Below are 19,197 nucleotides of genomic sequence, written 5' to 3'. Positions count from 1 at the left end.
TAATTAATCGATAAAGGAGGTTTTGTCGTTAAGTTCTTAAAAATATTTGCGATCAAATGATATGCTATTATTAGGATGATAGCGATATCAAGTGTAGGTCATTGTGTGCCATATAAGTTGGTTGTCCTCTTAACTAAAGAGTGTGAAGACACTATTATAGCATGCAGGAGGAATGTAGGAGTACATTCACATTAAACGTAACTATGTGTCGAGCACTCTGCGGTTAAGAGTAGCTTGTAAAGGGTATGGGTATAAATATCCTTCCAATCTAAGACCACCATAGTGATTTATAAGCAACTCACTATATTTTAGTACTAGACCATCTGAGTTTCTAACTCAGTGATGGAAGGCTACTGGGTATACTCAAGTACTTATCAAGTCGGTGTGTAAGTCAAGATGGAATTGACCCCTTTGAATTAGTAGAGGACATGCATCAGTGTATTTCAATTCAGTAAAACCTTGGCCAATATAATCTATTAGATAGATTTGAAAGGTTAAAAAATAATATGATCGACTAAATTAGGATTGACAGTTAAACCCTAGGTCATCTTGAGCATTTAGATCAAAGAGATAAATTATACGCTAACCATACGCCAGTAGGTTCTAGAAGGTTGCTTTGCAATACTTCAACCTATCCGATCATCAGATCATCATTGCTAGATAGTTACATCGATTGTTATAAAAAGTTATTTCTATGCTATCGATTTAGGTTTAAATCTATGGAGTCACATGCATTAGAAAATTTGATCAGATCTGATGGCTGAAGAGTCCAATTGGATTGTGACTCTGGTGAAGAGTCCTACTCGAACTAGGACTCTGGGAGAGAGTCCCACTGGGATTGAAACTTTACTATTTTTAAAAAATTAATTATTAATTAGATTACTAATTGACTCAATTTGATGAAGTAAAGAGCTTTGGATCAAGTCTAATTGAATTAGATTCAGTTCGACTCTGATTGGGTTTGATATGATTGAGCCCGATTACAAAAAAAATTTGATCCTGATTCGATCAAGGTTTTGACTTGATTAATTTTTAATTGGGTTAGAAATTTGATGAGATATTTAGATTTTTAATTAGATTAGATTCATTTCTATTAGTGATTCAATCCAAATTTGATTTGAATTAGAAATGAAGAGTCCAAGTCATACTAGGACTCTATCCTTATCTCCTACATCACTTTTGAACCCATGCCAATTTCTCCATGCCTAATTAGATTTGGATTGTAATTTTTGGCATCAAAATAGAGGGTCTAATAAGAGTGGGTGGCAATAGCTAATGAGTCATTATATTATCTCTTGCTTAATTCGAATGCGATCCGAATTAGAGATAAGATGTCAAGTAGGAAAGAGATTTTTTGTATATGAAATATTGTTGGCATCATATTATTTTTTTTATATTTTTTTTGGAGAATCCTTTGGCATATGAGACTTCAAAATCTTTCTCCATAATTTAATGATTTTTTTGAAACTTTTTGGGATGCCAAAAGGAGGTTTAGGTGTGGACTTTTGGTGCCTTTGGGCATCCCATGATCAATCCCTTGCTGATTTTTATTTTCAGAGTCTCTTCTCCTCCTCCTCTAGATCCTCTCTTACTTTGGAGTATCCAAGGTGCTTGAAGAAGGAGGAACAAATCAGCTATCGAAGTTGTTTGCAGGCTAGCACCTCAAGTCCCTGATCTGCGCCAGTCTTCGCGTGGATCTTCCTGTAGAGGCCAGATAAATCTGTGTGGCTGCAAGTGACCTGAAAAATACTTTCTCCAATCATTAGACCAGAGGAGATCAGGTTTAAATTTGTTTGATAATGATCTCTAACTTATTTTGATTCCTATGGTAGATTTAATAGTTAGATCTATAATTTCAGTATCGATGAGATCGATGTAATTTTTATTTTCAGATCTAAAGTATATATTTTTATATCAAAGATCATGATGTGGTAGTCTAAGATAGGATCTTATGCATGTGATTAGGATTAAATCATTTAATTTATTATTTTTACTACATAAAATTTTAAAATTGCATGTACTGCACTACCGCATATTTTCTTTAAAATTCATATGAGATATGGATTGGACATAAGTCGGTGCTCTCACACCTTAGGGACTCGGGGTGTCCAACTTATATGAAGCATTTAGAGATAGATAAGCTTGGACCTAAGTCCGAAAAATGCTTATTCATAGGATATCTAAAGAAAATTAAAGGATACTACTTCTATCTCGCTGAAGAATAAAAGGTGTTTGTCAACAACAGGATAGTCTTTTTGGAACAGGAGTTCTTTAGAGAAGAAATCAATGCCTGTAAAATTAAATTTGGTGAAGTTCAAGAGATGAAAGGACCGATACACACAAAATTAGATTTTATTGAAGAATCAAATTTGGAGCTAATAAAGGCATCATTGAGGAGATCTGATAAAGTACCATATCAATCAGATAGATACTATGATTTCTTTATCTGAGATGGTGACCCCATCGAACTAAATGAGGACGATGAGGATCCGATCACCTATATAGAAGCCATGCAAAGGCCTAACTCCTAAAAATAGGTAGAAGCTATGATGTCTGAGATGGAGTCCATGGAGATCAATGGTGTATGGATACTAGTTGATCCATTCGAAGGGATAAAACTCATAGGATGCATGTAGATTGTTGCCCAGCTATGCAACCCAAGAGGGGGGGTGAATTGGGTTTCTATAAATTTTAAGCTTAACTTATGACTTATGAGAAATATTTGACAAAGCTAAATAGATAGAGTGAGTAGAATTAATTCAAGGCTAATAGCAAGAGCAAGAATGCAAGAGAATAATGAAGAGATAAAGAAGAGCAATTAAACACACACCAAATAAAAGGATTTATAGTGGTTCGGTGCCAACCTTGCACCTACATCCACTCCCCAAGCTCCTACTGGGGAATTTCAATCCACTAATCTTGTATTCAACCTGAATACAAACGTCAGAAACTCTAACTCTAGCTATTCCTAGCTAGACCACTTGTTTCACGGGTACAAGCCAATCCAATACACTCTGATTCTAGGTTCGGATCAACCTTCCCTTATTTTGGATGAAGAAACCAGATCTAGGGTTTCAGGGTTAGATCTTGAAAAAGAGGGTTAGATCTTGAAACTTTTTCAAGATCATACAGCGGAAGACTAAAATAAATCAAAATTTATTTTTTAAGATCAGAAAATCCCTAGATCTAAGATCCTATTACATGATTATTACATGGTATTAAATCAGAAATTAAAATATATAAATATAGCATGAACTACATGTTGATCATATCAATATATTTCTATACTACATCTAATGTATGTATTAAACAATAGATCAGATCTATTACCTTGCAAGTTAGACATTCTAACCTTGCTGATCTGGGCTTGAGGATGATGTTGCAAGCCGCACATGCGTCCGGCCTCTAGGAGTCATCCACACGAGCCCACGAATCTCGATCAGAAGTCCTGCTTCAGGAAATCAGCACAGTATGCTAGTACTGCGCTGATCCTTCTTTGATGGTTGATCAAGTACCTCCTTCTTCTTGATTTGGACTCTTCCAAAGATGAAAATTAGAAGGAAGAGTTTCAGATCTGAGACACTCTTAGAAAACTCAAGATGGAGGGAGGAAAGATATGAAAACAAAAACCCAAGAAGAAGACCCTCTTCTTCTTCACATTTTTCTCTCTAGACACCCAAACTTGCATCTTTTATATCTCCACGATCCAAAGGTATTTCTCTCTAATTTTTGGATGAAAAAAAGGTCTCTCAAATCTATAATTTTTCTTTAAATTTCACAAAGAAACTCATCTTATATAGAGAGATATGATAGAGTCCTTGTCTAGGTCAAACACGTAGTCAAGGCTTATCCAAACATGGCAAGTTAAGGGACGCCCAACTCTTGAGCACCTCCTTCATATTTTCATGTATAGATCACTAGAAAAAGGGTGCACAATGTATACCCTAAAATCCATGAAAATTCCAAAAAAAATTTGGATAAATTCGGTGCAAAATTGAAAGAGTTTTGGATTTCTAAAACTCTATCTCATAGAATTCGAAATCCAAACTTATTCCTTTTAGATTTGATCCAAACCACCTTCCATGTAAGAAAGAAGAGAAAAGACCTTTTGTGAATGTGGCAGAGATTTGGGAGAGGGCTTTTGTCTCACAAAATAAGTGGAGATTGGCATTGAATAAGAGAGAGGCGTGGAGAAGGATTATGTGGCGCAAGGTGGAATCCTAGTCTTACTAGGATTCTGTCTTATGACTTGTTTTAATTTGGTTTTCCAAACCAAATCAAATCAAAATTAGATCAACCCAATTAAAATAGGTCTTAACCCAATTAAAAACCTAATTTAATCAGATTAAATTAGATTTAAATCTGATTTAATTTTTTAATCAAATTAGAAATTAGATTGACCCAAGTCCTAGTTGAACTAGGACTAGTTTTTCCTTGCACTTGGCTTATCCAATAAACCAATTGGACTTGATCCAATCAAGCCCAAAATAAATCTAATTATATCATATTTAATTAGACTTAATCTCAGCTCATTGGCTTAATCAAATTAAGTCAATTAGCAATCGAATTGCTAATCGATCCTCCTGCAACACTTGCACTGGGTTAAATGTCAATCGTATTGATCATTTAACCCTAGAACGATTCTTAATCGTTGATCAACCATCTGATCGGATCATGAACTCTAATGTGTGTGACCTCATAGGTCCGAACCTAAGTCGGTAGCATAGGAACAAATTCTTATACCAATCAAAGTGACCATCTAGCAATGGTACCCGACGACCGGATAGGTCGAATGTGTAGAACAACATCCTTAGAACCCATGCGGATATAGTTTTCATATAATTCATCCCCTTGACCAAAATGATCATAGGACACCCCAGAGTTCAACTGTCAACTCTGATCAGGTTGTCCACATTGTATTTCAAAATATCAAATCCATCTGATGGATTACCCTGGCCAAGATTTTGCTAAATTGAAATACAGCGACTCATTCTTCTCCAACTCTTGGAGTGGTCAATCCCATCTCGATCATACTCTGACTTCGCAAGTACTTGACTGTGCCCAGAAGCCTTCCATCTCTGAATTAAAAATTCAGTTAGTCCAGTACCAAAGCACAGTGAGTTGCTTGCAAGTCACTGAGGCGATCTCAAGTCTAAGGGACACTTATACCTATATCCCATCTGAGACATTCTCGACAGTAGAATGCTCTGGAGTTGGTCACGTTCCATGACGATGTACCCTTATATCTCACCTGTATGCCATACCAGTGTCTCCACACTCCTTGGTTAAGAGGACAACCAACCCATATGGCCTACAGCGACCTATGCTCGATAGAAGCTGTCGTCCTTGTTAACAGCCTATCATTTGGTCGTGAACAGTTTTAAGGACTAATCGATAAATCCTCTCTTTATCGAACTTAAATAGTCCTAAGGACTTCATCATAACAACGGAGTTCATTAGAAGATGAAAGCTTATGATGAAGATGCCAAATATATTTTATTTATTAACAAATCAATTACAATACTTGGTTGCTCAACCATCAACAGCTTGACGATTGACATTTTGGGACATAGTTCCCAACATTGGAACCCTTCCAAAACAAAACCAATCACTCAAACTGAGTATAACAATTTATAGCACAAATAAGTACAAAGAAAGCTCCTTCAATGAGTGAATATAACTTTAAATATACTTTACTCAAGAGAAGAAGACCTTTTTTGGATTTTCTCAAGGTGGATGGAGACTAGAATGTGCACTTGAGGAGTTGGTGAGCTTGGATTAAAGGCTTCTTGAAAGCTTTGAATGAGCTCTTGCTTAGGGCTGAAAAGTTGGCTTGAAATTCCTTATTCAAAATCTCTCTTCTTGAATACTATTTTTGATTCCCACCTTTTTGTCCCTTTTATAGCTTTAAGAAATAGAGGAAATCATTCTAGACTGGAAAAAGAGCCGTTAGACTGCATTAAATGAGCATTAAAAGTATTTAAAATGGATAAAAAACTAGCCGTTGCGAAAAAATTCCATCACAGGGGTCGACTCATGAGTCGACTCATGCTTGGGGGTCGACTCATGGGTCGACCTCTGTGGAAAATCGTCACAGAAGTGAACGGGATCCATGGTTCTGTAAAACTGGCAAAAAGACCCGCAGAGGTCGACTCATGCCTTGGGGGTCGACTCATGGGTCGACTCACAGGTTTTACCAAGTCTGTGCTGGCCAGGAAAATTAGCGTGCCAGTCATCTCATCTGCCATGAGTCGACTCATGGGTCGTCTCATGATTTTCAATCATGCATATCTTTCAAAATACAAGTCCAAAATTAATAAAATTTTCACCATTGGATCACAAATCTTTTGTTCTATCATTTGATACTATCAAATCAGGGTTTTGGTAAAATTATAATTTTGCCCCTGAAGAGCAATAAGTCTTTTTCAAGTGAAAATCATTGGTACCCCTTCAACTGCTTTGTAATCATCAAAATCAATCTAAGGAGCAATAATCTCCCCCTTTTTGATGATGACAAAACACTTGAACAAAAGCATCTATATGAATCAATGATCATGAATTTCAAAGGAATGAAATGCATTATAGGTAGTTTGAAGATAAATAGGAGATTTACTACCAACTTATAAGTGCATTTGCTTGAAAAGAAGATTGATTCTTTTGGCATGTGATACATGTGCCCATTTGCATAAATAATTTACCTATTGCTTAATGATTTGAAAATTTGCTCATTTGATTATGTGATTTTGGTATCAGAGTAGAAAATTTATTTTTGTTATCAGAGCAAAGCAGAATTTACCTTATGATTTGAGAATTGCGTGTTTGAAAATGTCTCATTTGCTCATTTGCTTGTTTTTCAAATTTCTTAGCATCTTGAAAATTTGCTCATTCTCATTTGATTATTTAGTTTTAGTATCAGAGCAAGTTGCATCTTGAAAATTTGCTCATTCTCATTTGATTATTTTGTTTTAGTATCAGAGCAAGTTTAACAATTAAGTGTATCAATGCATGTCTAAGAATTAATTATAAAGTATATCAGAGCATGTCAAATTTTAAGATGTATCAGAGCATGTCTAATTTTAAAGCATATCAGAGCATGTCTAAGAAGTAATTTTAAAGGTTGCTCATTTGCTTTGTGCTTAGCAATTCATTCATTTTGTTAGCAATCTTATTTTTGATATTTTAATTTCTCCCAATTCACTCATTTTATTTTTAAGTCTTTTATTTATCTTTCTTTTGATACTTTTGCTTAGCAATTCACTCATTGTATTTTTAAGTCATTTAATAATCTTGCTTTTGATACTTTTCTTTAATTTCTCTCCCTTTTTGACATCATCAAACATTGTTAACTCTCCTCTTTTTTTGAATACATTTTCTCTTTAGTGTTTCTTCAAACTTCTTGTGCTTATCATTAATGTTTGCTCCCCCTGAATACAGTAATCATAAAACAAAATATGCCATTGAGTACCATAGATATGAATTAGCAACAAAGAGAAGATATATAATCAAGAGATGATTGATACCATTACAAAGAGTAGATATATAATTAAAAGATGATTAAAACCATAGTTGTTTCAATACATATTCCATAATATAAAAGTCAACTAGTTAACATCATTACATGGCCCAAAAGGCAGATCCTAGAAAGAACAACAGACATGACTAACAACAAGGATCTAGTAGAACACATGACTCTATGGATCAGAATCAGATGTATCAGAGATGGGGTGGGGAGATGATAGATCACGACCAAGAGCTCGTCCTCTACCCCGTCTGCCTCTGCCACGAGTGGAGGTGCTGGCACGAGTAGGTGGGCGAGATGATCCTGAAGGCTGAGAACGTTCAGAGGTCTGGACTGCAAGAGAGAGCCTGATGGAATCAAGAACATTCAGAGCTCTCGAAACAGACTGAAGCAGTGCAGTGAACTGTGTAGAAGCATGCCCACTAGAGCCTCTGATCTCTCTCCTCAAGAACTCATAACCACCCTCCAATACACCTCTGAGCCTGCCAGCCTCCACAGTAAGGTCTGTGACCTCAATAGTGCACTCCTGTGGCTGAGGATAGGCCAAAGCTAAGACTTGCCCCTGCAAGTCAAGTACTCTCCCAGTCAGTCTCAAAATGCAATCCTCGAGCTACTGAATCCGAACAGACTGATCTGTGATCATCTGAAATACAGTGGAGATATAGGGGATCAAGGTCTGATCAGATGTATCTAATGATGTGGATCCCGGTGCAAATGTAGAAGTGCTCCACTGACGAGAAAGCAAGGAAGCCACATGCTGAGAAATCTGCTCAATCTAATCATCAGCCAATCTGAACTCTGAGGGAGGTGCTCTGCTGTCTGGCTGCTGAACTGGTGTGTGCCTCCTGGTGGACTCTGAAGGGCCAGCCTCTAGATCTGAAACAAACTGGATGTCTGGAGATGCTGCCCTGAAGTCATGGAGAGGTGATGAGGGACCTTCTTCCTTAGCTCTGTCCTCAACTCTATCCTCAGCTCTCTCCTCAGCTCTTTCTTCTGTACTCTTGATCCAACCACCATCAATTCTAGTGAATCCCATGCGGTGCAGAGTGTGTTGGTTGATGGTGTCTGCGTGAGAAAGCTTAGCAGATGCCTCCCCCTCAAAACTGACTCTAAACCTCCTGAAAACCAGTGTGAGGGCCATACCAAAAGGCAGATGTGCCTTGGATCTATTCAGTGTTTCTCTCATGGCCTCAATCATTAAAGCAGGGAGGTTTAAGGGGGTTTGAGTGATCACATGAAATATTATACAAATGTCTCGGCCAGAAAGGAGGTAATGCCTACCACTCCTCGGAAAGAAAAGCTTTGTCACTAATTGATGTAGAATTTTCATTTCAATTGACAAGATTTTAGCTTCTAATTTATTTAGACTTCCCGAGTAGGTTTCTCCTAAAATTACATTGATCCCCTCTTCCTTCACTGGGAGTTCCATGTATGAATATCCCTCACAGGGCAAATGTAGAATCTCTCCCAAAATAATAGGATCTAAGCAGATATCAATTCCCTTAACAGTAGAAGTTACTGTTCCATTGCCATAGTGCAGATTTAGATAAAACTCTCTAACCAAGTCTACATATGTAACTTCCTTGAGAGAACAGTAAAATTCCCAACCTTGGTTTTGATCTTTGTCCTAAAGGAGAAACCTTCTTTTTCAAAGAATCTAAAATCCACATTCTTGCCGGTTTCTACCTTTCTATCAGAGAGAGGGATTTTGCTAGGGCTAAGGGGAGACTGAGAGGGACTTGGTGCAGACGCTGAAGCCGGAATGGGAGCAGAGGTGGTCTGAGAAGCTTGCTTTTTTCTGCGGATGCCTTCTTCCAGCGCACGGACTGATTTCCTTCTTTGAGGGAGTTTCATCTTTGGGGCCATTCTCACCACAAGAGCAGGCAGGGAGACTCGGAAGATCAAATGGGTGAGGAGAAGGAAGGTTACTAGAGGATGGAAAGAGATTTTGGCGGAGAGAAATGATGATTTTGAGAAGAACGGTGGAAGCTAGGGCACGCTCCAACCCTTCAATCAAGGGAGAAAGATGCGAGAAGCTCCTTTCCCAAGGGGTGATTTGAGGTGGAGATGTGAAGGGAGAATGATCTTTGGGCTAAATCCTTGGTTTTGGAGAGAACGAAGATGAGGACGACGAGTCTTGGAGGGAGGAAGACGAAGAAGAAGAAGGGGTCGGCTCATGAACGGGCTTTAAGTTAAAAAGAAAAGAGCCCTGGGAAGTTTGCCAGGAATTTCAAGTATGCCATTGGGTCGACCCTAGGGGGTCGACTCATGAATCACAAAAATTCAAAAAAATATGAATAAATTCTGAAAAAATTTAAAATTTTGGAAGAAGAAATTTTGCTCAATGACAAGTTGTGAGAATGATAATCTTGAGCTTTTAGGTCTAAGAGAGATGATGAAAATTGAGCTCAAAGAAATTTTGACATCGATTTCTTGAAATTGGAGAAACATTTAGGCAAAAGGATCAAGAATTCCTAGATTTCTCCTAATTTCACAGAATCTATCCTCACTAAGGGCCTTTGTAAAGATATCAGCTAATTGATTTTCAGTGCAAACATATTCAAGAATTATATTTTTTTTTGAACATTTCTCTTATAAAATGATGTCTTATTTCAATATGTTTAGACCTTGAATGTTGAATTGGATTTTTAGTTAGATTTATGGCGCTAGTGTTGTCACATCTTATGGGTGTTTCATTAAGTTTGATACCAAAGTCTTCGAGTTGTTGCTTAATCCATAAGATTTGAGCACAACAACTTCCGGCTGCAATGTATTCGGCCTCAGCCGTAGACAGTGCTACCGAATTTTGTTTCTTGCTAAACCAGGAGATTAGGTTAACTCCAAGAAATTGGCAAGTTTCACTAGTGCTTTTTTGTCTAATCTACATCCAGCAAAATCAGCATCTGAATATCCTATTAAGTCAATTAGTGAGTCCTTAGAGTACCATAATCCTAGAGTTTGAGTACCATTTAAATATCTAAGGATTCTTTTAACAGCATTCAAGTGAGACTCTTTAGGATTAAATTGAAATCTAACACACAAACAAACACTAAACATGATATCAGGCCTACTTGCAGTTAAATATAATAGAGAGTCAATCATATCTCTATAATATTTTAAGTCTACACATTTACCTTCATCATCCTTGTCAAGCTTACATGAGGGGCTCATGGGTGTGCCAATTGTTTGGAGTTCTCCATTCCAAATCTTTTGAGTAATTCCTTGGTGTACTTGCTTTGGGTGATGGAGATTTCTCTTTTGTTTGTTTGATTTGGAGTCCGAGGAAGAAAGTAAGTTCTCCCATCATGCTCATCTCGAACTCCCCCTGCATGAGCTTAGCAAAGTCTTGACAAAGAGATTCATTAGTAGACCCAAAAATTATGTCATCAACATAAATTTGTATAACTAACATATCATTTTGATTTCTTTTAATAAAGAGGGTTGTGTCTACATTACCTCTTAAAAAATTATTATTTATAAAAATTTGCTTAGCCTATCATACCAAGCCCTAGGTGCTTGTTTTAATCCATATAGAGCTTTATTTAATTTAAAAACATGATTAGGAAAAGCATGATTTTCAAATCCTGGGGGTTGTTCTACATAGACTTCTTCAGCAATATATCCATTCAAAAATGCACTTTTGACATCCATTTGAAATAATTTGAATCTCATAAAGCAAGCATATGCAAGTAGAAGTCTAATGGCCTCTAATCTAGCAACAGGTGCAAAGGTCTCATCAAAATCAATTCCTTCTTCTTGATTATAACCTTTAGCAACCAATCTTGCTTTATTTCTTATTACATTTTCATGTTCATCTAATTTGTTCCTAAAGACCCATTTTGTGCCAATTATTGAATAATTTTTAGGTCTTGATACTAAAGTCCATACATTATTTCTTTCAAATTGATTAAGTTCCTCTTGCATTGCATTAATCCAATTATAATCATTTTCAGCTTCTTCAATAGTTTTTGGTTCAAGATGAGATACAAAAGCACAATGATTAAATACTTCTCTAAGTGAAGAATGAGTTTTTACCCCATGCATAGGATCACCAATAATTAGCTCCTTAGGGTGATTGTGAACATACCTCCATTCTTTGGGTAGGTCATTTGTACCTTGAGGTTGTTCTTGAAGTTCTTCACCTCCCTCATCCTGTTTGTCTTCATGTTCCTTATCCTCTTGAATTGTTGAATCTTTCAGAGTGATCTCCTTCATTCCTTCTATAAGAGGATCTGCATCATCAACACCTTCATTCTTTCTTGAAGGAAGATCGTTAGATTCATCAAAGACAACATGTATGGACTCCTCTACTACTAAAGTTCTTTTGTTAAAAACTCTAAAAGCTTTACTAGTGGAGGAGTAACCAAGAAAGATTGCTTCATCCGATTTTGCATCAAATTTTTCAAGTCTTTCTTTACCATTATTTAACACAAAACATCGGCAACCAAAAATATGAAAATAAGCAATATTAGGTTTTCTTTCTTTCCAAAGCTCATAGGGGGTTTTCTTTAAAATTTGTCTAATCAAAGTATGATTTAAAATGTAACATGCTATGTTGATTGCTTCCGCCCAAAAATATCTTGGAAGGTTACTTTCACAAAGCATGGTACGGGCCATTTCTTCTAAGGTTCTGTTTTTCCTTTCTACTACCCCATTTTGTTGGGGTGTCCTAGGAGCAGAGAAGTTATGGCCAATTCCCTTTTCATCACAAAAATTTTCAAAGTCTTGATTTTCAAATTCAGTTCCATGATCGCTTCGAATATTTTGAATTGAAAATCCTTTCTCATTAGTGACTTTTCGATAAAATTTAGTGAAAACATGAAAAGTTTCATCTTTGTGTGCTAAAAAGAAAACCCAAGTAAAATGAGAGTAATCATCTATAATTACAAAACCATATCGTTTTTCTCCTAGACTAGTGGTTCTAGTAGGTCCAAATAAGTCCATATGCAAAAGCTCCAAAGGTCTAGAGGTTGAAATAATATTTTTGAATTTAAATGAAACTCTTGTTTGTTTACCCAGTTGGCATGCATCACAAATTTTATCCTTTTCAAAATTCAGTTTTGGCAAACCAAGAACTAATTCTTTCTTAATTAATTTTGAAAGAGAATGCATGCTAATGTATGCAAGTCTGCGATGCCAAAGCCAACTAGTCTCATTAACTTTAGCATTCAAGGATACTAGGCATTGCATGTTTATTTTGGCTAAATCATTTAAATCTACCATATAAATATTACTATGTCTATGTCCAATAAATTTAATGCCATCATTAATAGGACTAGTTACAATGCAAACAGACGATTCAAAAATAACTTTATATCCTTTATCACAAAATTGACTAATGCTTAGTAAATTATGCTTTAAACCATCAACTAACAAAATATTTTCAATGTATTTGGAGGGAGTGATACCAATGTTACCTATACCGATGATCTTTTCTTTGTCATTATCTCCAAAGGTGACCATCCCTCCATCCTTAGCATCAAGAGTGATGAATTGGAATTCATCACCAGTCATGTGTCTCGAGCATCCACTGTCAAGATACCATTTTCTGTTTCCTCCTTGGGATGCTAGACACACCTACAAGCAAAAGTCAAGTTTTTGTTTTAGGTACCCAAGCTTTCTTGGGTCCTTTTTAGTTAGTCATAATGGTTCCTTTTGGAACCCATATTTTCTTTATAGTTGAGTTTGCAGACTTGTTAGAGAAGCAAGTGTATGACTTATGTCCTACTCTACCATATTTGAAGCAAGTAATATTGGAAGACTTATTATTAAAGAGTTTACATAAATATTTTTCAGATATTTTTGTTTCTTCAAGGGGTTATAGCCAAGTCCAGCCTTATCATACACGGCTTTTTGATTATCAAGAATCATATTGAGTTTATTTGAACTCAAGGTGAACTTTTCTACTATTGATTTTAGCTTGGCAATTTCATTCTTTAAGCTTTGATTTTCTTGAAGCAGGGTGGATTTCTCAATTGAAATATTTTCAGTTTGTTTCAATAAAGATTGATTTTTCAATTTTAGCTCTTTGTTCTTCATTCCTAGTTTCTTTAATTCATCAACTAAATCATAGAAAGCTTCATATAATTCTTCAAATGTAAAGTCACTAGGAGTTTCAGAAATTATCTCATTTTTGTGTGCCATAAGGCACAGGTTGGCTTGTTCGGTTGAGTTTTCCTCATCGGAGCTTGAGTCATCACTCGCACTCCAAGTGGCCATCATGGCCTTCTTCTTGTACTTCTTGGGACCTTTCTTCAGTTGTGAGCATTCAGATTTGAAGTGTCCCGGCTTCTTGCATTCGTAGCAGATAAGGGGTTGGTCTTTCTCTTTTTCTTTGCTCTGTTCCCCTTTTGTGAATGGCCTCTTCCTCATCCCCTGTTTCCTTTTTCTCAAAAATTTCTTAAATCTTCGGGTAATGAGTGCCATCTCTTCATCCTGTTCTTCATCTTCAGTGTCATCAGTTTCTTCATCTGGTGGAGCTGTAGATTTGAGGGCAATGGTTCTTTTCTTTTTGACTTCTTCCTCTTAATGTTGCTTCATGCTCAGCTCATGAGTCATCAATGATCCAAGAAGCTCTTCCAAGGGTAGAATGTTCAAGTCCTTAGCTTCTTGAATGGCAGTAACTTTGGCTTCCCAAGTTCTTGGTAAAGACCTGAGAATCTTTCTTACAAGCTCACTGTTAGTATAGGACTTGCCAAGACTCTTTAAACCATTAATAATATCAGTAAAGCGAGTAAACATTCCAGTTATGGACTCATCATGCTCCATTTTAAACAATTCATATTTATGCACAAGCATGTTGATTTTAGACTCCTTTACTTGATTGGTTCCCTCATGGGTTACTTCTAACCTATCCCATATTTCTTTAGCAGATGAGCAAGTAGAAATGTGATTAAATTCATTTGCATCAAGAGCACAATAAAGAATATTCATTGCTTTAGAATTTAATTAGGCCATCTTCTTATCAACCTCATCCCATTCTTTCTCGGGTTTGGTTGATTTCTCACCATCTATAATTTTAGTGGGTGTGTGAGGATCGTTCACTATGATACTCCACATATCATAGTCGAGTGCTTGAATAAATATTTTCATCCGAGCTTTCCAATAGGTGTAATTAGACCCATTGAAAAGTGGAGGTCGGTTGGTGGATTGCCCCTCGACTAGAGAAGTGCCGACATGAGTTGCCATAGATCTTTTGCTCTTTGATTGTTTAGATCAAAGAAGGGCTAGAGCACCGGGCTCTGATACCACTTGTTGCCCAGCTATGCAACCCAAGAGGGGGGGTGAATTGGGTTTCTAAAAATTTTAAGCTTAACTTATGATTTATGAGAAATGTTTGACAAAGCTAAATAGATAGAGTGAGTAGAATTAATTCAAGGCTAATAGCAAGAGCAAGAATGCAAGAGAATAATGAAGAGATAAAGAAGAGTAATTAGACACACACCAAACAAAAGGATTTATAGTGGTTCGGTGCCAACCTTGCACCTACATCCACTCCCCAAGCTCCTTCTTGGGAATTTCAATCCACTAATCTTGTATTCAACCCGAATACAAACGTCGGAAACTCCGACTCTAGCTATTCCTAGCTAGACCATTTGTTTCACGGGTACAAGCCAACCCAATACACTCTGATTCTAGGTTCGGATCAACCTTCCCTTATTTTGGAACCCTTCCAAAATAAAACCAATCACTCAAACTGAGTATAACAATTTATAGCACAAATAAGTATAAAGAAAGCTCCTTCAATGAGCGAATATAACTTTAAATACACTTTACTCAAGAGAAGAAGACCCTTTTTGGATTTTCTCAAGGTGGATGGAGACTAGAATCTGCACTTGAGGAGTTGGTGAGCTTGGATTAAAGGCTTCTTGAAAGCTTTGAATGAGTTCTTGCTTAGGGCTGAAAAGTTGGCTTGAAATCTCTTTTTCAAAATCTCTCTTCTTGAATACTATATTCTTGATTCCCACCTTTTTGTCCCTTTTATAGCTTTAAGAAATAGAGAAAATCATTCTAGACTGAAAAAGAGCCGTTAGACTGCATTAAATGAGCATTAAAAGTATTTAAAATGGATAAAAAACTAGTCGTTGCGAAAAAATTCCATCACAGGGGTCGACTCATGAGTCGGCTCATGCCTGGGGGTCGACTCATGGGTCGACCTCTGTGAAAAATTGTCACAGAAGTGAACGGGATCCATGGTTCTGTAAAACTGGCAAAAAGACCCACAGAGATCGACTCATGAGTCGACTCATGCCTTGGGGGTCGACTCATGGGTCGACTCACAGGTTTTACCAAGTCTGTGCCGGTCAGGAAAATCAGCGTGCCAGTCATCTCATCTGCCATGAGTCGACTCATGGGTCGACTCATGATTTTCAATCATGCATATCTTTCAAAATACAAGTCCAAAATTAATAAAATTTTCACCATTGGATCACAAATCTTTTGTTCTATCATTTGATACTATCAAATCAGAGTTTTGGTAAAATTATAATTTTTCTCCTGAAGAGCAATAAGTCTTTTTCAAGTGAAAATCATTGGTACCCCTTCAACTGCTTTGTAATCAACAAAATCAATCTAAGGAGCAACAACCACCGTTAGAAAGACTTGACTGAGTCATCATATTATGAATGATAATTCTAATAGCAGATGAGCACCAGGTCTTTGGGCCATCCAATGATCATCCAACTAATAGACCCATTATTACTCAACTTAATGGGAGGCTATGACTCTGTTATCTCTATAACATTATCATTTTAAGGACCTAATAATTTAAAAGATATAATCAATATATTTTAGAAGATAGAAATCAATCTACAAGTTATAAATCCTCTCACTGACTTCACCAAGTCATGAAAAGACTAGCAACTAACTGGTCAACTCGATAAGTCGTAAATACTCTCACTGACTTTACCAAGTTATGAAGAAGAATACTGACAAGTCCTACTAGGGATACCTAAATCAGTCATATTGATTTTCTAGTTAGCATGGGTCAACCCGAATTTTTAAGTGATCTGATCAAAATATAATTCATCACATTGGTCAGGTAAGTGAGATCGATGGAAAGAATATGTTATTAACTCACCATAAACCTAATCTATATGAGTAGCTCCCAATTAATAACCACCGATCAAGATTATCAAACTTACTTTAGACACCAATTGATTAATTAGTTTCAATTTGATCAGCTTATAGACTTGGATTTGATCGCTGAGCTAAAATCAAGATCCATTTGGTCTAATCAAAGACATAGACTTGACCAACTATAACTATTGCATTTGATCTAGAGTTTTCTTGACTTAATCTAAATCAATTTTTGATTAGATCTGATCAACTACTCTTTTAATCCATTAAATCTTTGATTTTAACTTTGGTCTAACCCAATTAAAAGGATCTGATCTAAGCTAACCCAAGCCCTATGTTTTACACAATGTCATTAGATCTTAAATTCATAATTCTAGATCTAAGGATTCATCTCTTAATTCTCAATTAAATATAGCATTAACATGGGTTAAGATTTTTAATTGAAAACATTTCAATTTACAAACTCCTTTACAATTTGTAAACCTCTTTACATTGATTTTATGCATAAATATTTAGCTCTAAAAATTGAGTCGGCTCACTCCTGGATTAAGCCAGCTCACAACAATGGGTCGACTAAGTTCTAAACTTAGTCAACTCATTGAGATAAACAATAACATTTACTTTCTATCTTTATAAACTGGATCAGCTTAGCAAGAAGCTAATCCGACCAACTAGGACACTGGATCAACTCAAATTAAAATGAGTCGACTTAGCAAGCAGAAACAACAACACTTTGTATAATTTTCATATCTAAATAATTTTACATAAATAAAAATAAAATCAATCATAAATCAATTTTAGACCTTATCAAAATTTATTTATGATTGTAGATTTTATTTTTTATGATTAAAATAATTTTAATCACTAAGATTAGATGTTACTACTTTTTGTACAACTTATATCACATACAACAATTTTAGGATTTCAATTCTAAGGCTTTGCAGAAAAATAAATTTTCTTCCTTTCGTGGTTCATCTTTTTGAACAAACAACATCCCTACATGCCATAAGAGATCCTTATGGAATGGGAGGAGAGGGTCTTAAAATTCTACTTTCTCCTATGACCGAATGGCCAAGAATGTCCAATCTGATTACTTGACCACTAGGTATCTAATCAAATCATATCACATATGAAAAAATTTAGATCAAATCTAAATCATATCAGATCTAATTTTAATATTAGATCATATCTAAATCAGATCAAAAATATCGCATGCATCATATAAAATTAAATTTTATCAAAAATCAGCACAAACTAGGATAACCTTTTCACTGTAAGGGATAAATCCTATAGTAGGACAATCTTATTTCAGTTTATACAATCATCCAATAATTAAATTTAGATCTAAGATATCACATATAAGATCTAAATAAAATTAAATTTTAGATCTAATATGCATATATAATATTGAAGGAGGAAAACCGCTTTTCCTTGTAGGATCTTCCAGATTTCACTAAATCTGGGGTGGAATAAATTTAAAAATTTTTTATCCTACATGTATTTTAGATCTAAATCTCTAGATCTAATCTTATTATCTGATATTTTAAATCTAAAATTAAATCTAAAACTATGATGAAAGAAAAAATACCTCAAGGGTAATCTGATTACCCTGTAGATGATCTCTGCACAGTCCGAGATTCTGATGTAGCCACACAAGCACCTGGCCTCTACTGGTATCCACTCAGATAGGATCTAGAACATCTTCTCCTCATAAATTTATGCTCCAAAAATCAGATCTAAATATGATTAGAAAGATCTTCAAAAGTCTTCCTGAAGTTGGAGCAGCAGCCTGTCGAAGAAGTCCTGCAGCCTTCTGTTCCAAGCATCACCATGCATTGGATCTTTGCCAGATGGACGTCCAACTCTTTGGACGTGAAGAGGGGAGGAAGGAGAGCAGGGAGGATGTAGAGAAGAGGAGAGGGGTTGGTAGATATTAGATTTTGTGCATAAAATAACTTCTTCCTAGAAACCCTAGGCGCAGCAGGGTTTATATAGACCCTGTATGCTGCGCAATGCCACATCATTCAACCAATCAAAAAATTTTAATAAATTCTAAAAAAATTTTGATTAGTGGAGTGATGTCATCTGATTATATCAGATAAGAATCTCACCTTATATCCAAAAGATGGTGCCAACAATGGATAAGCATAAATAGAGGTGGCGCCCAAGAGTTTAAATTGATCAAGACTTTCCAATCTTTATCCACTTGGGGCGCCCACTTTACTCCAATTGGGCTCACACCATAATCTAATTATGGCATCTAATTTGATGTGGCTTGGCTTGTAGACACTCCACAAAAATCCTTCAATGAGCCCTTTTTAGTTTAAGACCCATATGTCAACTTTTGACAGATGTCCTAAAATAAAATTGGCAGGTACTAGGAATTAGTAGGTGTTGTCTTAAATTCATCTCATGAATTAAGAAAAGCCTTTTCTAAACTAGACAAGCTTCATTTAGATTGAGAGAAACCTTCTTAAGGTTCTCTAGATGTGTCAAATCACATTTGGCTCAGTAGAGATAGAAAAGATTACATGAGGAGAAAGTTAGGCTCAATCGAGTGCTAGCACGATTTTCTTGAACCTAATTGGATCTTATCCAAA

Source organism: Elaeis guineensis, chromosome 6 (genome assembly GCF_000442705.2).
Source record: "Elaeis guineensis isolate ETL-2024a chromosome 6, EG11, whole genome shotgun sequence".
NCBI lineage: Eukaryota > Viridiplantae > Streptophyta > Magnoliopsida > Arecales > Arecaceae > Elaeis > Elaeis guineensis.
This window is presented reverse-complemented; position numbering follows the sequence as displayed.